Below are 20,629 nucleotides of genomic sequence, written 5' to 3' on the forward strand. Positions count from 1 at the left end.
AAATGATGCGAGTGTAGCTACAATCTTGTTAAGAAGGGCACTAAGCGCCTGAAACCAGTTAACAAGGTAAATTTCTTTTCTCGAACTCGCTGCTTGTTATTTCGTTACATAACACTTGGAGTTCCGAAATTTTGTAAAATTATCCTAGGAAAGCGCCAAAACGATTAGCAAGGTAGCAGATTTTCTGCAACCACATGTAGCGAATTGCAGTTAGTAACAATTTATAATTCAGTTTCATGATCATATGAAGATGTTGCATGAACATCATTTTCTGGGCCGTGAACAGATTGAAGCTAGGGCCTTGGTGATGACACTGCATATTCGTAAAATCTAATGCACCTAAATATTCCTGTATGTGCGCATGCGTGCGCGCTCGCTTGTATGTATGTGTGTGTGTGTGTGTGAGTGTGTGTAAGCTATTTTTAATATATATTAATTTCCCATGGAATGCAATGCAGTCAGCACAACCACAACTTCCAGTTGCACATGGACCGCAAATATGTGTTCTCGTAACTACACCCAGTGGCCCATGGGTAGCGTCTTTGTCTAGCAAAACATACTGAGCCACAGGTTTGAAACTAGCCACTGCTTCAGTGTTGAATAAAAATCATCGGTAGTGGCAGCCGAAGACTTCCGGCACAAGAAGTCACCCTCATTCTGCCATCAACCTTACCGTAGGGGGCGAAGAAGTAGAAGTAGGTTCTTTACTCTTTCTCGTCCGTGGGGTGGAAATGTGCCTCTAAAAGGTGGAAGGATCAGGAATGATGAATGGTAAGAGAATCCACAAGACTATGGAAACCGCTGTATTGAAGCCACATAAGTTTTGTCCATACGACATGTGTCCAGTAACTCAAAAATAGTTTTGATGATCTATGAACTGTCAAATGATTCCAGATTAGTCTCCCATTCGGGTTTCCAAGAGTGGTTTACCGGGGGAGGTAACAACGATAAAAAGATGGAACAACCACCGAAAGGGTAACATTCTACGAGTCGCAGCGTGGAATATGAGAACTATGTCGACTGCGATATTGCAGTGCCTGGTTATTCTGATCACGATGCAAAGTTCCATTCGACGTGCATGCATGTCCAGAGGAACTTTGCATCTTAATCAGAATAACACAGGCACTGCTATATCGTATTTATCTGCTGATACCGGGCAAGCGACATTCAACTACAACGTCTGAGGTTCAAATGGCTCTGAGCACTATGGTACAACGTCTGACCTGTACGGGAATATACATAATGGATGTACGGGTACAGGTTGACGACATGTGGAAGATTGGGTCGGGCAGTGAGTCGAGCATAGATAGTCAAATGGTAAGGCGACGGCTCGCGAAAAGCGGGAAATACGGATTCGAGTCCCGGTCCGGCACAAATTTTCATTGTCGTTATCCCATTCAGCAGCTGATGGTAGTCCTTAGTCGCAACTGCGAATCCCTTTGATGTCTTTGACGAGTGCGGTCGTACCGAGATGCTCTGGCTTGAATTCCCGCACGTGCTTCTTGACGCAACGTGGCACTGGGAGCAGAGCGACTGTGAAGCCGCCTAGTTACAGCAGCGGCTTACTGGACACAGCGCTGGAGCGCCCTGCCGCTTTCAGCATTCGGACTACAAGTACCAAACAGCCATCTCGCTCTCCACACAGGACGCTGCTCGCCGTACCACTACAGAGCGGGTAATTGGTCCGTATCAGAGATAGCGGCGTTTGCCATCAGACATGAATGTTTTTTTGTGTAAAAGTTGGGGCTGATATTAGAAAAAGCAAGCGAGACTTGATGGGGTGGTGATGTTTTCTTGTGGCTGCTGTGGCGAGTTATTGCATGTGAATAGACTAATGGTACCTTTGAGTAGGTCACATTGAGTGGGTTGTATTGGCCTGAAGTTTATCGGGAATGACTCCTACTGAAGAGTAAGGACGTTGTTGAGTTGTATTACATAGACAGTTAGTGAATTCTGTCGCTATTGGAAATTGGTGATATAAGTGCACAAGATTGCGTTGTTCTTTGTTTGAGTGTATTGCAGTATACTGTTCAGTCAAAAAATTTCGTGATTGAGAGGGGCGTATTCTCTAAAACTGGTGGTGTTGTTTCTAACTTTATAAGGGAGTCAGTAAATTACACTCAACTGTTAGTTAGAATTAAGAGGTTAGTGTCTATTTTATTACAATTAATTGCGCGGTAAGTCATTTGTATTCTAATTAGTTGTAATTGTGTGTGGAAATCACCTGTATTCTATTTCATCTAATTGCGTGGGAAGCTATTTGTGTCGTTTTATTATAGGTGTATGTAACATTCACTGGGAATTTTTTGCGATTTGAATCCTTGTAATAAAGTGTTCGTCGCTGGTTTAGTATTATTTTCTAGAGAAAAAATTCTTGGATGTTTGTATTTGCAATTAATGTAATGTGTTTAGATACAGTGTACGCACCAATTTCAACCAACCCTTCCACTCACTACACGTGTTGCGTGATCAACTTGATAGGTGAGTTAGGGAATCTGAGAAAGGAAATGCAAAGAATCACTCAAGATATAGTGACCAATCAACAGCAACAGGAAATTAGGTGATTAGGATTCGTTATGGATAGGAAGAGTGGGACAGAGGGTGATTTGCTGTGAACAGTTCAGTGATGTGGTTGTCTTCATGAGATTCAACAGCAAACGAACGGTGACAACATTAGTATAGGTATGCATGCCGACATTGCAAGCAGAAGATGAAGAGATATAGAAAGCATATGGGGTTGTACAACGAGTAATTCGGTACGTAAAGCGAAATGAAAATCTGATAATCATGGAGGATTGAAATGCGATTGTAGGAGAACGGGTAGAAGAAACGGTTACAGGAGCACAGGGACCTGGAAGTGGACATGGCAGAGGAGAAAGACTAATTGAGTCTTACAATAAATTTCAGCTAGCAATACAAAATAAATAAATTTCAGCTTGTAATAGGAAAAATATTGTTCAAGAGTCACAAAAGAAAGAGGTAAATTTGGAAAGGGCCTGGAGACACAGGAGGATTCCAGCTCGATTAGATCGTGGTGAGACAGAAATTCCGAAATCATAAATTACATTATAAGACGTAACAAGGAGAAGATATAGACTCAGATCGCAATATAGTAATGATGAACAACAGACCAAAGTTTAAGAGAATTGTCCAGAAGAATCATTGTTTAAGGAAATGGGATACTGAGATACTGAGGAGTGATTAGATGCGTTTGAAGCTCGCTAAGGATGTGGTTATTGCGATAAGGAATTCCAGAGTAGGCACTTCTATTGAAGGTAACTGGAAGACGTCTCTAAAAGGAACAATCAGAGATGTTGGATGGATAAACCAGGTAGAAGCAGGATAACTGTGAAGAAATCTTGAGAAATAGTAAGGACAGATGAAAAAATTCAGAACAAAAATGTTAAGTGAAAGACAGGTATAGGAAAATAAATAAAATCATCTGGGAATAAAATTAAAAGGAACTGCAGGGCAACCAGAGCGAAATGTTTACAAGACAAATGTAACAAATCGAAAAGGAATGGGCGATTAGAACGACTGATTCATAAAATGAAATGGTCAATACAACTTTCGGTGAAATTAAATGCTAGTGTGGCAACATTAACAGCGCAATTGAAAACCCACTGTTAAATCCGGAGGAGAGAGAGCATAGGCAGAATGAGTACAATGGTAGCCTTCATAGGAGTGATGAATTGTCTGATGGTTTGATAGAAGAAAAAATAGGAGTCGGAATGGCGGTATTGGAGTCATAGTTTAAGAGTTTTTGAAGACTTGAAATGAACTAACGCAGAGCGAACAGCCAGCATTCCATCAGAATTTCTAAACGCTGGGAGGAGCGCCAAATAAACGATCATACAGGCTATCTAATAACTGGCGACAGCCCATCAGACTTCCGGAAAATTATCCACACAACTCAGATGAGAGAAGTGCCAGATAAGTGTGAGAAATGTCGCACAATCACCTAACAGCTCACATATTTGGGTTCCTGACAATAATAATATTCACAAGAATGGAAAAGAATATTCAGGATATGTCGGATCATGATACGCTTTTACTTTAGGAAATATAAGGGCGCAAAAGGCGGCCCTAACATTGGGTTTCATAATGGAAACAAGAATGAAGAAAAATGAACACACGTTTACAGGACCTGTCGACCTGGAAAAAGCGTTTGACTGTGTGAAATGGTGCAAGTTGTTTGGAACTCCTAGAAAAATAAACAGTAGAAAAACACAGATAAAATACAAAAGGCAGAGAAGGAGCAGCAACACTGGAAGAATACGAACGATGTGCTCGGATTAAAGAGACTGTAAGACGAGGGTACAGATTTCGATCGTACTGGTCAATCTACACATCCAACAAAACAGTGGAAATGAAAGAAAGGCTCGAGAGTGAGATTAAAATTCAAGATGAAAAGATAACATTGAAAAGATTCGCTCATAAAATTGCTATGCTCAGTGAAGGTGAAGAAACGTTAGAAGACGTGCTAAACACGATGAACTATTGAGAGCATAATATGGATTGAGACTAAATCGAAGTAAGACAGAAGTACTGAGAAGCAGCAGAAATGAAAATAGCAACAAGCTTAACCTAGAAATTTCTGGTCACGAAGTAGACAAAGTTCAGTTATTTTTCTACCTTGGAAACAAAATAATTCGCGACGGGCGATGCAAGTAGCAGACTAGTACAGACAATGACGGTTTTCGAGCCAAAAGAATTCTACTAGTGTAAAACAGGCCTTCAAGGGGAGAAGAAATTTCTGAGATTGTACGTTTGGAGCACAGCATTGAATTGTAGTGAAACATTCACTGTAGGAAAGGTGGAACAGAAGAGAATAAAAGCGTTTGAGATGTGCTATAGAAGAATACTGAAAATTAGGTGAACTGATAATACAGTTTAAGGAGTGAGGAGGTTCTCTGCAGAATCGGAGAATGAAGCAGCATATGGAAAGCACTGACAAGAGGAAGCGACTTCATAAAGACATGTGTTAAGCCATCAGGGAGTAACTTCGATACTCCAGGAAGGTGCTGTAGGAGGTAAAAACTGGAGGAAGACAGAGATTGGAACACATCCCAGAAATAACTGACGTCGCAGGCGGAAGTGCAGCATCACGAAAACCAGATTGATGAACAAGGAATCGTATAAACTTTAAAAGGCTGTTGGTGGCGTATCACACTAACATAGACCGTGAAATTCGGAATGGTCAAGTGAAAAGTCCAAATCAACGATGACCATAATTACACTCCGCTGCACGTGGTTGCTGCGGCAAACCATCTGGAGAACACAGTGAGTCGCATCTAAGAATTATTCGCCATCTTACGGCGGTAACACTTCTGCTCGTGTTTCTACAACGTCAGCAATACTTATATAAAATCAGGTAAAGAAGTGCTTTCAGTAACCACCGTCTTTTGTGTGCACGTTTGCAGTCAGTCGCTGGCGCTTTTGAGCAAACTGGAGGGATGCCTTAAACATCGTTGCCCAGATGACAACAATACTACGTCCTCACTTGTCCCTAGATATCATGTTTGAACTTACAACAATGAATTTTGAAGTCCAGTACCTTCAAATAAGGCAAATTTACAGCCCAGCTGATAACAACCTCTCGTTCTTAGCAGCGTTCTGGAAAGAGAGGAGTATGTACCTTTCCAAACAAAAACGACTTGCGAGCTTGTATGACAGATGTATACGTATTTCAGGTGGCGCTTCTTCTATAGAATCCGGTAGCACTTCGATAAGAAATTGTGCATACGTGTTAACATTTCTTCAGTTCCACGTCGGCCACGAGGGGTAGCTGCGTGGTCTTAGGCGCTTTGTCACGGCTCGCGACGTTTCTCCTGTCGGATGTTCGAGTCCTCCTTAGAGCATGGGTGTGTGTGTTGCCCTTAGCGTAAATTATTTCAAGACAGGTCAAGTAGTGTGTACGCTTCGGGACCGATAACCACAGCAGTTTGGTCCCATATTACTTACCACAAAAGAAAAGGTTCCACACCATACATTACACACAAATACCTTGATGTTGTCAGCCATAGCCAGGATGAATTCTCAGTGACCAAACAAAACATGATTCTTCCAGTCATTGTCACATGAACTGTAAGGGCCGTTCCATCAGTAATGAGAATTCTTTCTATAAAGAAACTTTCGTATTGATGTCACATCACTTACGGGCGACAGAATTTCCTAAGCCCTCTGCAGTCCTCATCGTTTCGCTGCTGGTGAAGCGCAGAAAATCCGTCAGCCCAGCGTAAACGATTTTTTTACATGTCTAGTTATTATAGTAACACCCCTCCTTGCCGACTTCACAAATAGGTCATGTGTCGAAATTCAGGGTGAACTCGCCCAGCGACTCGCTACCGTACAAGCTCATCACTAGCTGTCTTTTCGAGATGGGGTGATCCGTAATCCGTAATGTGTACACTTTCTCCTAGTGCCTTAGAGTTCGGCAAAATTAAGAAGAGATTCATTAGGTGTTTTTTCATCAGTTTTCTTTCAATAAATTACTATATCTCACTTTTTTGACATTCCTTATGAGTAAGAAGTTGTAACGGTCGAAATGTATTTGATTTTGCTGTCTCTATGCGAAGCATTAGCACCTAGCACAAGATACGATTCTCTTACAGTCAAGAGTGTCCAAAAGAACTGTTTGGATAGCAAAACAATAAACTGTACCAATCTTGTTTTGCATGGCATGTTGCAATTTTTGGTAGCAAAATCAACAAAAGTAACATGTAAGAGCTTATAAGTAGCCTGTTCATATGTTTGTATGTTGGCAGGTAGGTTAGAAAATTTACAAAGAGAAAAGGATAGGTTAAAGTTAGATATAGTGAGAATTAGTAAAGTTCGGTGGCAGGAGGAACAAGACAACAAGACTTCCGGTGAGGTGAATACAGGGTTATAAATACAAAGTCAAATAGGAGTAATGCAGGAGGAGGTTTAATAATGAATGGGAAAATAGGAATGCGGGTAAGCTACTACAAACAGCATAGTGAACCCATTATTTTGGCCAAGATAGATACGAAGCCCACGCCTACCACAGTAGTACAAGTTTATATGCCAACTAGCTCCGCAGATGACGAAGAGATTGGTGAAATGTGTGGTGGGATAAAAGAAATTATTCAGATTGTAAAGGGAGATGAAAATTTAATAGTCATGGGTGACTGGAACTCGACAGCAGGAAAAGGAAGAGAAGGAAACGTAGTAGGTGAATATTGAATGGGAGTAAGGAATGAAAGAGGAAGCCGCCTGGTAGAATTTTGCACAAAGCATAACTTAATTATACCTAACAATTGGTTCAAGGATCATGAAAGAAGGTTGTATACATGGAAGAACCCTGCAGATACTAGGTTTCAGATAGTTTATATAATGGCAAGACAGAGATTCAGGAATCAGGTTTTAAATTGTAAGACATTTCCAGGGGCAGATGTCGACTCTGACCACAAGCTATTGGACATCAACTGCAGATTAAAATTGAAGAAACTGGAAAAAGGTGGGAATTTGAGGAAAAGGGACCTGGATAAACTGAAACAACCAGAGGTTGTTGAGAGTTTCAGGAAGAGCATTAGGGAACAATTGACAAGAATGGTGGAAAGAAATACGGTAGAAGAAGACTGGGCAGCTTTAAGAAATGAAATAGTGAAGGGAGCAGAGGATCACGTAGGTAAAAAGATGAGGGCTAATAGAAATCCTTGGGTAACAGAAGATATATTGAATTTAATTGATGAAAGGAGAAAATACAAAAATGCAGTAAATGAAGCAGGCAAAAAGTAATACAAACGTCTCAAAAATGAGATAGACAATAAGTGCAAAATGGCTAAGCCGGGATGGCTAGAGGACAAATGTAAGGATGTATAGGCGTATATGACTAGGGGTAAGATAGATACTGCCAACAGGAAAACTAAAGAGACGTTTGGAGAAAAGAGAACCACTTGCATGTATATCATGGGCTGAGATGGAAACCTATTTCTACGCAAAGAAGGGAAAGCAGAAAGGTGGAAAGAGTATATGGATGGACTACACAAGGGCGATGTTCTTGAGGACAATATTATGTAAATGGAAGAGGATGTAGATGAATATGAAATGGGAGGTATGATAATGCGTGAAGAGTTTGACAGAGCACTGAAAGACCTAAGTTCAAACAAGGCCCCGGGAGTAGACAACATTCCATTAGAACTACTGACAGCCTTGGGAGAGCCAGGCCTAACAAAACTCTACCATCTAGTGAGCAAGATGTATGAGACAGGCGAAATACCCTCAGACTTCAAGAAGAATATGATAATTCCAATCCCAAAGAAAGCAGGTGTTGACAGATGGGAAAATTACCGAACTATCAGTTCAATAAGCCACGGCTGCAAAATACTAACACGAGTTCTTTACAGACGATTGGATAAACTGGTAGAAGCTGACCTTGGGGAAGATCAGTTTGGATACCATAGAAACGTTGGCACACGTGAGACGGTACTCACCATAAGATTTATCTTAGAAAATAGATTACGGAAAGGCAAACCTACGTTTCTAGCATTTGGAGACTTAGAGAAAGCTTTTGACAATGTTGACTGGAGTACTCTTTCACATTCTGAAGGTGGCAGGGCTAAAATACAGGGAGTGAAAGGCTACTTACAATTTTTACAGAAACCATAAGGCATTTTTAAGAGTCGAGGGGCATGAAAGGGAAGCAGTTGTTGGGAAGAGAGTGAGACAGGGTTGAAGCCTATCCCAGATGTTATTCAATCTGTATATTGAGCAAGCAGTAAAGGAAACAAAAGAAAAATTGGGAGTAGGAATTAAAATTCATGGAGAAGAAATAAAAGCTTTGAGGTTCGCCGATGACATTGTAATTCTGTCAGAGACAGCAAAGGACTTGGAAGAGCAGCTGAACGGAATGGACAGTGTCTTGAAAGGAGTATATAAGGTTAACATCAACAGAAGCAAAACGAAAATAATGGAATGTAATAGAACTAAATCGGGTGATGATGCGGGAATTAGGAAATGAGACGCTTAAAGTGGTATATGAGTTTTGCTATTTCGGAAGCAAAATAACTGATGATGGTCGAAGTAGAGAGGATATAAAATATAGACTGGCAATGGCAAGGAAAGCGTTTCTGAAGAAGAGAAATTTGTTAACATCATGTATAGATTTAAGTGTCAGGAAGTCGTTTCTGAAAGTAATTGTATGGAGTGTAACCATGTATGGAAGTGAAACGTGGACGATTAATAGTTTAGACAAGAAGAGAATAGAAGCTTTCGAAATGTGGTGCTACAGAAGAATGCTGAAGATTAGATGGATAGCTCACATGACTAATGAGGAGGTAATGAATAGAATTGGAGAGAAGAGAAATTTGTGGCACAACTTGACTAGAAGAAGGGAACGGTTGGTAGGGCATATTCTTAGGCATCAAGGGATCACCAATTTTGTATTGGAGAGCTGTGTGGAGGGTAAAAATCTTAGAGTGAGTACACTAAACAGATTCAGATGGATGCATGTTGCAGTAGGTACTGGGAGATGAAGAATTTTGCACAGGATAGTGTAGCATGGAGAACTGCATCAAACCAGTCTCAGGACTGAAGACCACAACAACAACATGTCGGCAGCGCTAGAGATTGTAATTAATATATCTGACAGCACTCTGCACCCTCGGTAAGAGACTCTGTGGTTGGATGGACTAGCAGTTATCAATTAGCGAGGTGACGGCTTGGACATGGTTCTTTCTTGGAGACTCAGTGTTGGTGGGACATGCATTGTAAAATGATAATGGATGTAGTTGGTAATGGTTGGGTAGTGGATTTATTGACCATTATATAATTTTTGGATCTGGATGTCACATGAATTAGGTAAAATCTGCTACATACATTGTGTATTCTGCAACAAAGTCTTTCTTTTGCTAAACCTGTGCTCCTAGTAGTTAGAGGCTATAGTAGTTATATTCTTTTTATTTAGCTGGATGTAGTTGCTGCTTGCTGTAATTGCTGTAGTTGGTGTAGTGAAGATTTTCTGTGACGTAAGTGACTTATGAAAAATTATGGGTTGTTGTTAGGATTTCTTCCAATTCAGGGCCACACTTCTATGTTAATTATTTGAAGCCATGTTGTAATTTTAGAGCAGTCAGATTGCGTTGGACTTGTATATTGTGGGTAATAAATAAATAGGGGAAAGTCCGTAGGTCAGTGTTGAAATGATGAAAATAAGTAACGAGTCAGTAGGTTTCAGTTTCACTAAGAAGTTTCAGTAAACACAAAGAAGTTTCACCTACTCAGTTACTTCAGTAGACTCACACAAATAAGTTTTAAGATGTGAGATGAAATTACACTCCTGGAAATTGAAATAAGAACACCGTGAATTCATTGTCCCAGGAAGGGGAAACTTTATTGACACATTCCTGGGGTCAGATACATCACATGATCACACTGACAGAACCACAGGCACATAGACACAGGCAACAGAGCATGCACAATGTCGGCACTAGTACAGTGTATATCCACCTTTCGCAGCAATGCAGGCTGCTATTCTCCCATGGAGACGATCGTAGAGATGCTGGATGTAGTCCTGTGGAACGGCTTGCCATGCCATTTCCACCTGGCGCCTCAGTTGGACCAGCGTTCGTGCTGGACGTGCAGACCGCGTGAGACGACGCTTCATCCAGTCCCAAACATGCTCAATGGGGAACAGATCCGGAGATCTTGCTGGCCAGGGTAGTTGACTTACACCTTCTAGAGCACGTTGGGTGGCACGGGATACATGCGGACGTGCATTGTCCTGTTGGAACAGCATGTTCCCTTGCCGGTCTAGGAATGGTAGAACGATGGGTTCGATGACGGTTTGGATGTACCGTGCACTATTCAGTGTCCCCTCGACGATCACCAGTGGTGTACGGCCAGTGTAGGAGATCGCTCCCCACACCATGATGCCGGGTGTTGGCCCTGTGTGCCTGTGTGCCTCGGTCGTATGCAGTCCTGATTGTGGCGCTCACCTGCACGGCGCCAAACACGTATACGACCATCATTGGCACCAAGGCAGAAGCGACTCTCATCGCTGAAGACGACACGTCTCCATTCGTCCCTCCATTCACGCCTGTCGCGACACCACTGGAGGCGGGCTGCACGATGTTGGGGCGTGAGCGGAAGACGGCCTAACGGTGTGCGGGACCGTAGCCCAGCTTCATGGAGACGGTTGCGAATGGTCCTCGCCGATACCCCAGGAGCAACAGTGTCCCTAATTTGCTGGGAAGTGGCGGTGTGTTCCCCTACGGCACTGCGTAGGATCCTACGGTCTTGGCGTGCATCCGTGCGTCGCTGCGGTCCGGTCCCAGGTCGACGGGCACGTGCACCTTCCGCCGACCACTGGCGACAACATCGATGTGCGGTGGAGACCTCACGCCCCACGTGTTGAGCAATTCGGCGGTACGTCCACCCGGCCTCCCGCATGCCCACTATACGCCCTCGCTCAAAGTCCGTCAACTGCACATACGGTTCACGTCCACGCTGTCGCGGCATGCTACCAGTGTTAAAGACTGCGATGGAGCTCCGTATGCCACGGCAAACTGGCTGACACTGACGGTGGCGGTGCACAAATGCTGCGCAGCTAGCGCCATTCGACGGCCAACACCGCGGTTCCTGGTGTGTTCGCCTGTGCCGTGCGTGTGATCATTGCTTGTACAGCCCTCTCGCAGTGTCCGGAGCAAGTATGGTGGGTCTGACACACCGGTGTCAATGTGTTCTTTTTTCCATTTCCAGGAGTGTATTTGTAGGTATAGCATAGCAGTAAAGTTCTCCAACTATCAGCGCACGAAATTAAGGGAAATGGTACGCTCTGAACCACACAGAAACAACATGTCCCCAGTGTCTGTGTATGTGGCAAGTGAAGAATCTGCATGATGAACAAAAGAATAACCACCGTTACAGCTGTGTAAGTAATATCATTGAGTGAAGGAAACCGAAGCTCGTTGCGTTCGTTCAGCTAATATTGTTCAAGTTGGTTTGGTCTGAAATGCACCTAATCTGGCGAGAGATACTGCAATGGCTGGATGGTGATGCATGAAAGCTGCTAACACACTTCTATGTCAAAGGAGACAATGGGGAGCTACTGAGTATCCCTTACTTAGTATCTCTTACATAGTGCAAGGGAAAACGTAATTGGAGTAAGAGATTAACTTAACGTGTCAGATTAAAACAATCTGAATCTGAGGAGATAAGTTAACCTAGAACTTTCTATCCTAGAACGCTGTTTCAAAAGACTTCATAGAGACATTACCTTTGAGAGGGAATAGTGGCTGTATCAAATGGGGATTCTTTGGGCTTTGTTATATAACTGATGTAGGCTTCTAGTCCGATGGGTAGGGACTGTATAGTGGGGCTTAAATCATCGACTGATGAGCATTACAGCGGAGACGCAAATAGGTTTCTCTCCTGGTGGAAATTAGAGCAGAATTGCTTTCTGAACTTCATTAGGGTGGCAAGCAAAATTTAAATTATTCTTGCTAATAGCGCCTTGGCGGAACAAAATTTTAATCCTACAAGAGTTACCGTTTCAGAGAAATGGGTGTAAATACAGTTCTCAAAATGCGAATGGCAGCCTACTAATAGATAATTATTTTTGTAAGATTGAAATCAAAATCGTTTTTTGTAAAATTGCACATTTTCTTTCATGTAAGTACATGTAAATAACAATGTTCTTTTTTCAGTCTGAAGTGATCAAGTAAGCTTCATGTTTCTTGTATCTAGAGACCGTTACATAATTAAGATACACTCTAAGACCAGAAAACGCGACGCACCACGCTGAAATTATCCGAATGGGGCGGAAATTAGTAGATGTCTTGTACAGAAAAATAAATGATTACAGTTTCAGAAAAAGGGAATGATTTATTTAAGAGAAAGAGACTCATAAATTGAGGCGCTGATGAGCGCCGTCATCTAAAATCGTGATCATCATCTTCATCACAACTTTATTAAGTCAATAACGCATTGGTTCACTTCTGACCCATATGCAGGTAGTTGGCATTGATTGATAGAGATATTGGATATCTTTCTGTGGGACATCGTGCCAAATTCTATCCAACTGGTGCATTACATCGAGCTGGCAGGAGAGCCCAGTGCAAGACGCCACAACCATTTTCAATTCGGGAGGGATCTGACGATATTTCTGGCTAAGATAAGTCTTGGAAGCACTAAGACAACCAGAAGAAACTCTCGCTGAGCGCGGGCGGGCACTATATTGCTGAAATGTATGGCCATGATGGTTTGCCAAGAAGGGCAGCTAAATGGGGCGTACAATATTGGCTACATACAGCTGCGCCCTAAATGTGTCGCAGGATAATAACCAAAGAGACCCTGCTGTGAAAAGGAATGGCACCCCAGATCAACAATCCTGGTTGTCAGGCCATATGGCAAGCGACAGTTTTGTTGGTTCCTGAGGCTATCTGGGGCATCTCCAGACATATCTTAGGCCTGGAATCTTACTGACTTGCGTAGATGAGTCTCACATCTAACTGAGACTCAATGACCAGCGGAGACGTGTCTGAAGACGCCCCAGACACCGGTGTGATACCAACCTGACGGTCGCCTGCCATATGGCTCGACAATCAGGAGTGATGGTCTGGGGTGCCATTTAATTTTTACAGCAGGACCCCTTTGCTTGTCATCTGCCGCACTCTTACAGCACAGCGGTATGTCGACGATTTTCTACAACCCTTCAAGGCAAACCCTCCTCTTACATGTCAGCAAGATAGTGCACGTCCGCACACGGCAAGAGTTTGTAGTGGTTGTCTTCGTGCTCGGCAGACCCTAACATGGCAGCAAGGTTGTCAGATCTCCACCGAATTGGGAGCATTTGGAGCATTAGGGACCGGGCCCTATATGCAGATTCGGATTTTGACGATCTAACGCACCAGTTTGACAGAATTTAGCACGACATCTCTGAGGAGAACACCCATCAACTCCGGCAAACAATGGCAAGTCTAATAACTGCTCCATTTGTGATGCTCGTTCTCGTTAGTAAATCAAACAACTTTTCTGAAATTATAATCATTTGCTTGTCTGTACACGTACATTGCTTAAACCGATTTCCGTTCCATTTGGAAAATTCCATCAGGGTGCTTCGTTAATTTTTATAGGGTGTTTTGTGGTACCTATGTTTCTAATGGGTGTATTCCTTAAATTTTATTTTTGTTAGATCTCTCGCATGGAAATATAAAAATATATGTGGCTGACTATGTGATAAAAAGAGCTTACAGCCTTAGCGTGTCCTAGACTTTTGTATGTTACGTGAACCATTATGAGCATTCAAGATGAGTGTGAGACGTGTAACGCAACACACGGAGTGAGCGTTGCGGCCTGGGCCTGAACACAGCTCTCGAGCTACGGGCAAGCCAGGACAGACGACGTGGACGGGCTAAGCGACCCAGCCCTGTACCAGCGTGGACTCGCCAGTCTGAAGCTGGTTGGCGGGCTAGCGGGCAGCCACACATGCTGAGACATGCCTCCCCGAGTGTGGCGGGCTGTGGCAGTCTGACATGACTCTGACCCTAATAACGAACGCAGTTTGGGGAGGAAAGTTGTCCATAAGTTTCTTCAGCTGTAAAATATCCAGAACTACCCATCGGCGACTGTATTCCATGGAGACACAAGGTTCAGGTATGAAGAGTTCTACATTGCTACCACTGTTTCAGTTGCTCCCATACAATTCTGATAGTTTGACTTAATGGGGCAGTCGTGGTGCCATACGATACATCAATATTTTTCAGACCAGCAGCATCATATACGTATAGCCCTGCAAAAATGGACGTGGACTTCTTGAGAGATTGAAACAGGTCAATGAGAATCTTGAAATGAATTCATTGGTTAATTTCCACAGTAAACTGAATTGATGGCTCAAAGTCATGCTACGAAAATCACTACCGTATCGTCACAGAACCACCATCAACCCAAACTACAGTCTTTACACACTGTGGGTTAAACCCATGATTTGGACGTCAGTGCACCTGAAACTTCGTCTCATTTGAAAAGTAGCACAATCGTGACTCGTCTGATGACATTACATCTCTCCAGTTGCTTCTGTGCAGCTTTTCTACTGTCTGGTCCACAGCAGACGCGCAGTTTTAAGTGTGGGTATGAGCTTTAGTATTCTGCGATCTACCGGAGTCTAGATGTCCATAGCAGGGGAGTTAACTTCGCAGTGTTTCCTCGGCAACTGGTTGAGACAGTCCTGCATTAACTGACATCAGCAATTCCTGTCGCTCTTGGAACACAGTGTATTTGTATTGCATTGTATGGTAACCGGGGACCCAGAAACGACGGAGAGGTTCCTTCCCCGCCGTAGCCGCAGTGGTCCACAACCCCACGACGACTACCGCAGTCCACTTCACCCCTCCACCGCCCCACACCGCACCCAGGGTTATTGTACGGTTCGGTCCCAGGGGGACCATCCAGGAAACGTCTCACACCAAACGAGTGTAACCCCTATGTTTGCGTGGTAGAGTAATGGTGGTGTACGCGTACGTGGAGAACTTGTTTGCGCAGCAATCACCGACATAGTGTGACACGGAATAAGGGGAACCAGCCCGCATTCGCCGATGCAGATGGAAAACCGCCTAAAAACCATCCACAGACTGGACCTCGAAGGAAGTCCGCCGGGCGGATTCGTGCCGGGGACAAGACGCTCCTTCCCGCCTGGAAAACACAGTGTAACTGGCAAGACGTTACACTCGTCTCTGATTTCTGTAAGTGAGGATGTTAATACAACCGCTGTCCTTACTCCGAGTTACATGGCTGCGAGTCTTGTACTATCTCTTGTGCATTCCTTTGTGACTCCACGTTGATACACGTAAAAATCAGACGACGTCGTCTACAGCGTGATGATGGGCACGTCCAAATACAATAACTCATTTCTCATTTCTGCCGCTCTGTCAAGTTTCCACGTCAATGCTAATTATTGCACTCATTCCATACAACCGATTGAACACACTTATGCACACACACTTTAATGTGTTCGGCAGTGGGAAAGCGGCACCATTATCACATCATCTACAGAGGTCCAAAGCTATGTCAGTGGGGCGACTAATATTATAATATCTGACGCATCTTGGTTTGAAAGAAAGATGTGTATAGTAACTAGACACTACAGATGTAGAACACATTTCCCGTGTAAAGCATTTATCCCAGCATTACAGCTGTTGACCAACTGTTTCCTTCTTATGCGTTACGATGCTTGTTTTCTCTAACGTTACGAACTAATGCATAAGACAACATTCGGTTACATGTTCAAATGATATAATCTAGTTTCCTAAATAGTATACTTTTTTCGAAGCCAGTTATCGGATTTCGGACACAGAAATGTGGTTGAATTTCGCTTTGAAACTAACAGGTGAAATTAATATTGCTGTACTTGGAAGGGGAAGTTGAAGCCAATTCACTACACTTAGTATAGCAATGATGAGATTGTATATAGCTTTCTGAGGAGTTTCTTACAGGTTGAGGAAGTATTTGAACTGAATAGCGCAGCTGAATCGCTCTACAAGGACATAGTGTATCTGCCTTTAATGTCATCTGTCTCCTTCTACTTGGTTTTTCATTTTCACCACTGACCTACCATACGCCAGAACGCCCTTCCTCTAGTATATACCGCACCTCATGCCATGCCTAAATTACGTGAGTTCCGTTTGCAATATTTAGGTTTCTATAGACAAGAGACGATTTACGTGACATAGTGCAACACAACGTTGTTCATTGTCACCATTGGTACTTAGTTTGTATGTTAACGAGGCTATGAGAAGATTAGACGGACAGAAAATCAACAGCCAGCAATTTGGTGATGATATGACAGACGTCACCGAAAGTGAGCAGGAACTGGATCAACATCTTAATGAAGTAGAACGTGTGCTAGAAAAAATTAGAAGCACAGAAGCACAGAAATCTTAGGCATCTCTCACAGGAAACAGCGACCAAAGCAGCTATCGTTCAGAGCACAGCGACAGGTCACGTATTATCAGATTTATGTTCAACTGTTTCGCTCGTCAGACGCAAGCGTCATTAGGTATTCCTACGAACGTCAATTGATTGTCAGTTGGCAATAGAATGCAACTTCAAGCCGAAGTCGCTTTTCCTACAAGCAAGGTATCGTGTGTGAATAAAGCGAAGTGTGTTCCCCGCGTCCTCTATCCACGAAGTTGTTAGACATAGATTCATTTTCTTCCAGCTGTTTTCGTACTGATAGTGCCGTGTTTGGTTAGGATACTGGTCTGTAGTTCTGTGCACTGGTTCATCCTCTCTTTCTGTTAAAGGAACTGAGGAACTGACCTGCGCGCTTTTCCCAGTCAACGAGTGTATTTGCTGCACGAGAAATATTCGCTACAAAGGAACTAGTACTGAAGTGTAGTCGCTGCAGAATCTAATTGGAATTCCACCATTGTCTGTTTCCTTGATCTCTTTTTGTAATCTTATTTCGTACAGTACGGAAGGAGCCTATTTCAATATCATGCTTGGTTGAGATTTTGCAGCGGTCAAACGGTGGGGACGTTTTTGGATTCTCAAGCGGAAATAATTTCTGTAAAGTCAAAATTTAATACTTCATTATTCTGTTTGTGGTCTTCAGTTTTAACACTAGACTAATACGTGATGGACACTGTCTCCATAGCCAAGTTAAGTAACCCTGGATGCTCTAGCGCTCATTAACATGTCATTACTAAGTAATCTTTCACCATGTAATCTTTGGAGTTGCTAACCTAAGTTTGGAAAGAAAAGAACTAATGTAGATTGCCAAAACACTTGCAGATGAGCCTCCGAGCTCGAAATGCATTGTGCGTCACTACTGCCGCTGAAGGCGGTTGCTCTTTATTTTAGTTTCGAGTCCCTCTTCACTTCTTACTTTATATGTCCATCAATTTTTAACATCCTCCTATAGCCTCCAGTTTCGAATATCTACTGTTCAATATGTCACCTGTGCTCTACAATTCGTCTCTGAGTAGTTCTTTGTTTTCAGAAACTCCATCTTCTAATCGATTTTAATATATGTAGCCATTATAATATATGATACAAGTGGAGCCCTATTTTTAACAGAAGGTATCCTCGTCCAGGTCTATGTACGGATATTCATTTTCTTTGAGCATCATGTGTGACTATGTTTGCTTAATAACATTCTGTCACTTCATCAATCCCTGCTTATCCCTACTTCTGTTAAATCCCATGTTGTAATGGTCCTTGTACAAGTTTTCACCACTCTCTTATTAGCTTTATCATTAACCTTAGTGTGATGCACACTAAATATTAAATTTGTCTTTCTCCTCCCTAATTTTGGCAGCTCGATTATTTCCTCTGCGAATGTCGATCAGATGCTGTATTATGACGTTAATGATGATTCTAGTGAGAATTCCGAGAAAACTTTACTACAGTGGAAATTTTAATCGTTTCCGCGAAAGGAGCCACTGGAAACCAATTGTTGGCTGTTACATTTTGTGGCTAGTTAGGTCAAGAACTACATTAGTCAGTGAGCATTGCTCTCTGCTTAAGGTGTTCCCTTAAACTTTTGGTATACCATGTTTTGTGGTCCGTAGTACCAGATATGAAAAACATTGCCAGAAAATACAGGTGTGCTTATTAATGTACTAGCTCACCTTGTAACATAGTATTACCGAGAACCTACTTGGCATGGATTCGACAAATCCTTAAAGGTTACCTGAGGTATATGGCACCTGATGTGTGTCACAAAGCCGTCGCAGTTCCTTACATAATAAAGGGCTGGCGCTTTATGGGCGAGTATTTGGCCCCAAATAGCATCCCACGATGGTACTGTAGGGCGAATACGGTGACCATGAAGTCAAAGTGAGTCCACTATCTAACGCCTCAAACCACTCTACTACAGTTCTAGCGTTTTTAACGCTATTATTATCCTTCTGAAAGATGTCGTAGTTTTCGGCGACCTTCAAAGTAAAAGGTATGCAAGTGATCAGCAATAATATCGACATTGCTTATAGCTCGTACGGTGCCTTTCTTTACTACCAAAGGTCTCATGCATGGAGTTCGACCGACCGTTTCCAGGATGACGCTCTGACTGGGCACGACCGTCTACCCTGTACAGCAATAAACGTGAGTAATGTGACCCAGTGACACGTTTCCATTGATCCATGGCCCTTTGTCGATGACTGTGTGTCTACACCTAACGTAATCGACGATGTCGTTCGGATCAACACAGCAACACATAGGGATTGTCTGCTGCTGAGCAACCTGTTTAGTAGTGTGCAATGGATGGTGTGCTACAAAAAATTTGGGCTTGCACATGTATTGTAATGTGTTGGCAGATCTGCTACTGTTCCTACTTCGTTGACAGAAATAGCCTCCGACCTCCAAGTTCCATGTTGGGATATGGATATCCACCATTAACGCTGTTGCCCTCCTGCAGCCAGTTTCCATAGATACAACAACAGCAAGCGAGCAGCCAATGAAATTGATTTCACCATTTCCGAGATGCACATTCTGCTCTTTGTTGAAGCAGCTTACGTCAATGGATTTCCCCGGTTTCGTTACGTATCTCCGCTAGAAGAATTCCCAAGTACATGATCAAAAGAATGCAGATGGCCTTATATTATGCCTGACCCAGCAGTATAAAATGAGAAAGAAAATTCTGTGGTCTCAGTAGGGGAGCAGTAACAATGAAATAAGTCGGTCAGTACAGCTTGAAATTTGGGGGATTTCACCCACAGATCCAGTCCATCAGAGACATTTCAATTCTTCTACCGCTGCTCGAGTAGATGGCTGGTGACGCAACTGTGAACTGACAACGTGATAGAACAGCCACGGCTGAACAGAGGCAGATCTCATGAATCGTGAGCATGGATCGTACTGCACTGCTGAGTATGGCCATCAAAAATGGTACGAAATCAGCAGAAGGAATTGGCGTTCCGATATACTACCAGCAGACCAACTATGGCTGTGGGTAGCGAGCTGAAGCGAGTAGGGTACAATGGTCGGGCAGCTCTTCATAACCAGTCATTGCTAAGCGATGGTTTAGGTGGTGTAAAGGACGACGTCATTGGAAATTGGATGATGGAAACGAGTGATATGTAGCTGTGAGTCACATTATATCCTGTGGCAATCTGATCGAACTGTTCGGGTTTGGAAAATCTCCGGAGAATATTACCTGTGTACTGGCAACATTGAACTAGGGAGGAGCTGGCGTTGTGGTAGGGAAGTGTTTTTTCTGGTTACAGTACGGTCCCCTTATTGCGCTAAATGGGGAAAGATAAGTACAAATTGTCTGATGCTTACAGTAGAGGAACTGTTCGGAGACGAAGACAGTATCAGCATAACAGTGCACCGTGTCATAAAGCAACAGCTATGAGACAATGGTTTGCAGAGAATAACATTCCAGGCATGACCTAGCCTGCCCAGAGACCCTACTTCAACCCAGTAGAACACTTTTGGGATAGATCAACTTTGCTCCAGGTCACAGCGTCCTGCATCAATGCCGTTTGTGGATTCAATGCTTGAGAAAGAATGGGCTGCCACTCCGCTACAGACATCCAGAAACCGTACTGAAATTGTTCCTAGCTGAATAGAAGCCATCATACAGGCGAAAGGTGAACACATTTAATGTCCACAAATAGCTGTCTGGATGCTTTATACTCATAGTGTACTTTCCGTAACACGGTAGTTG

The sequence above is a fragment of the Schistocerca piceifrons genome, chromosome 6 (assembly GCF_021461385.2).
Source record: "Schistocerca piceifrons isolate TAMUIC-IGC-003096 chromosome 6, iqSchPice1.1, whole genome shotgun sequence".
Lineage (NCBI taxonomy): Eukaryota > Metazoa > Arthropoda > Insecta > Orthoptera > Acrididae > Schistocerca > Schistocerca piceifrons.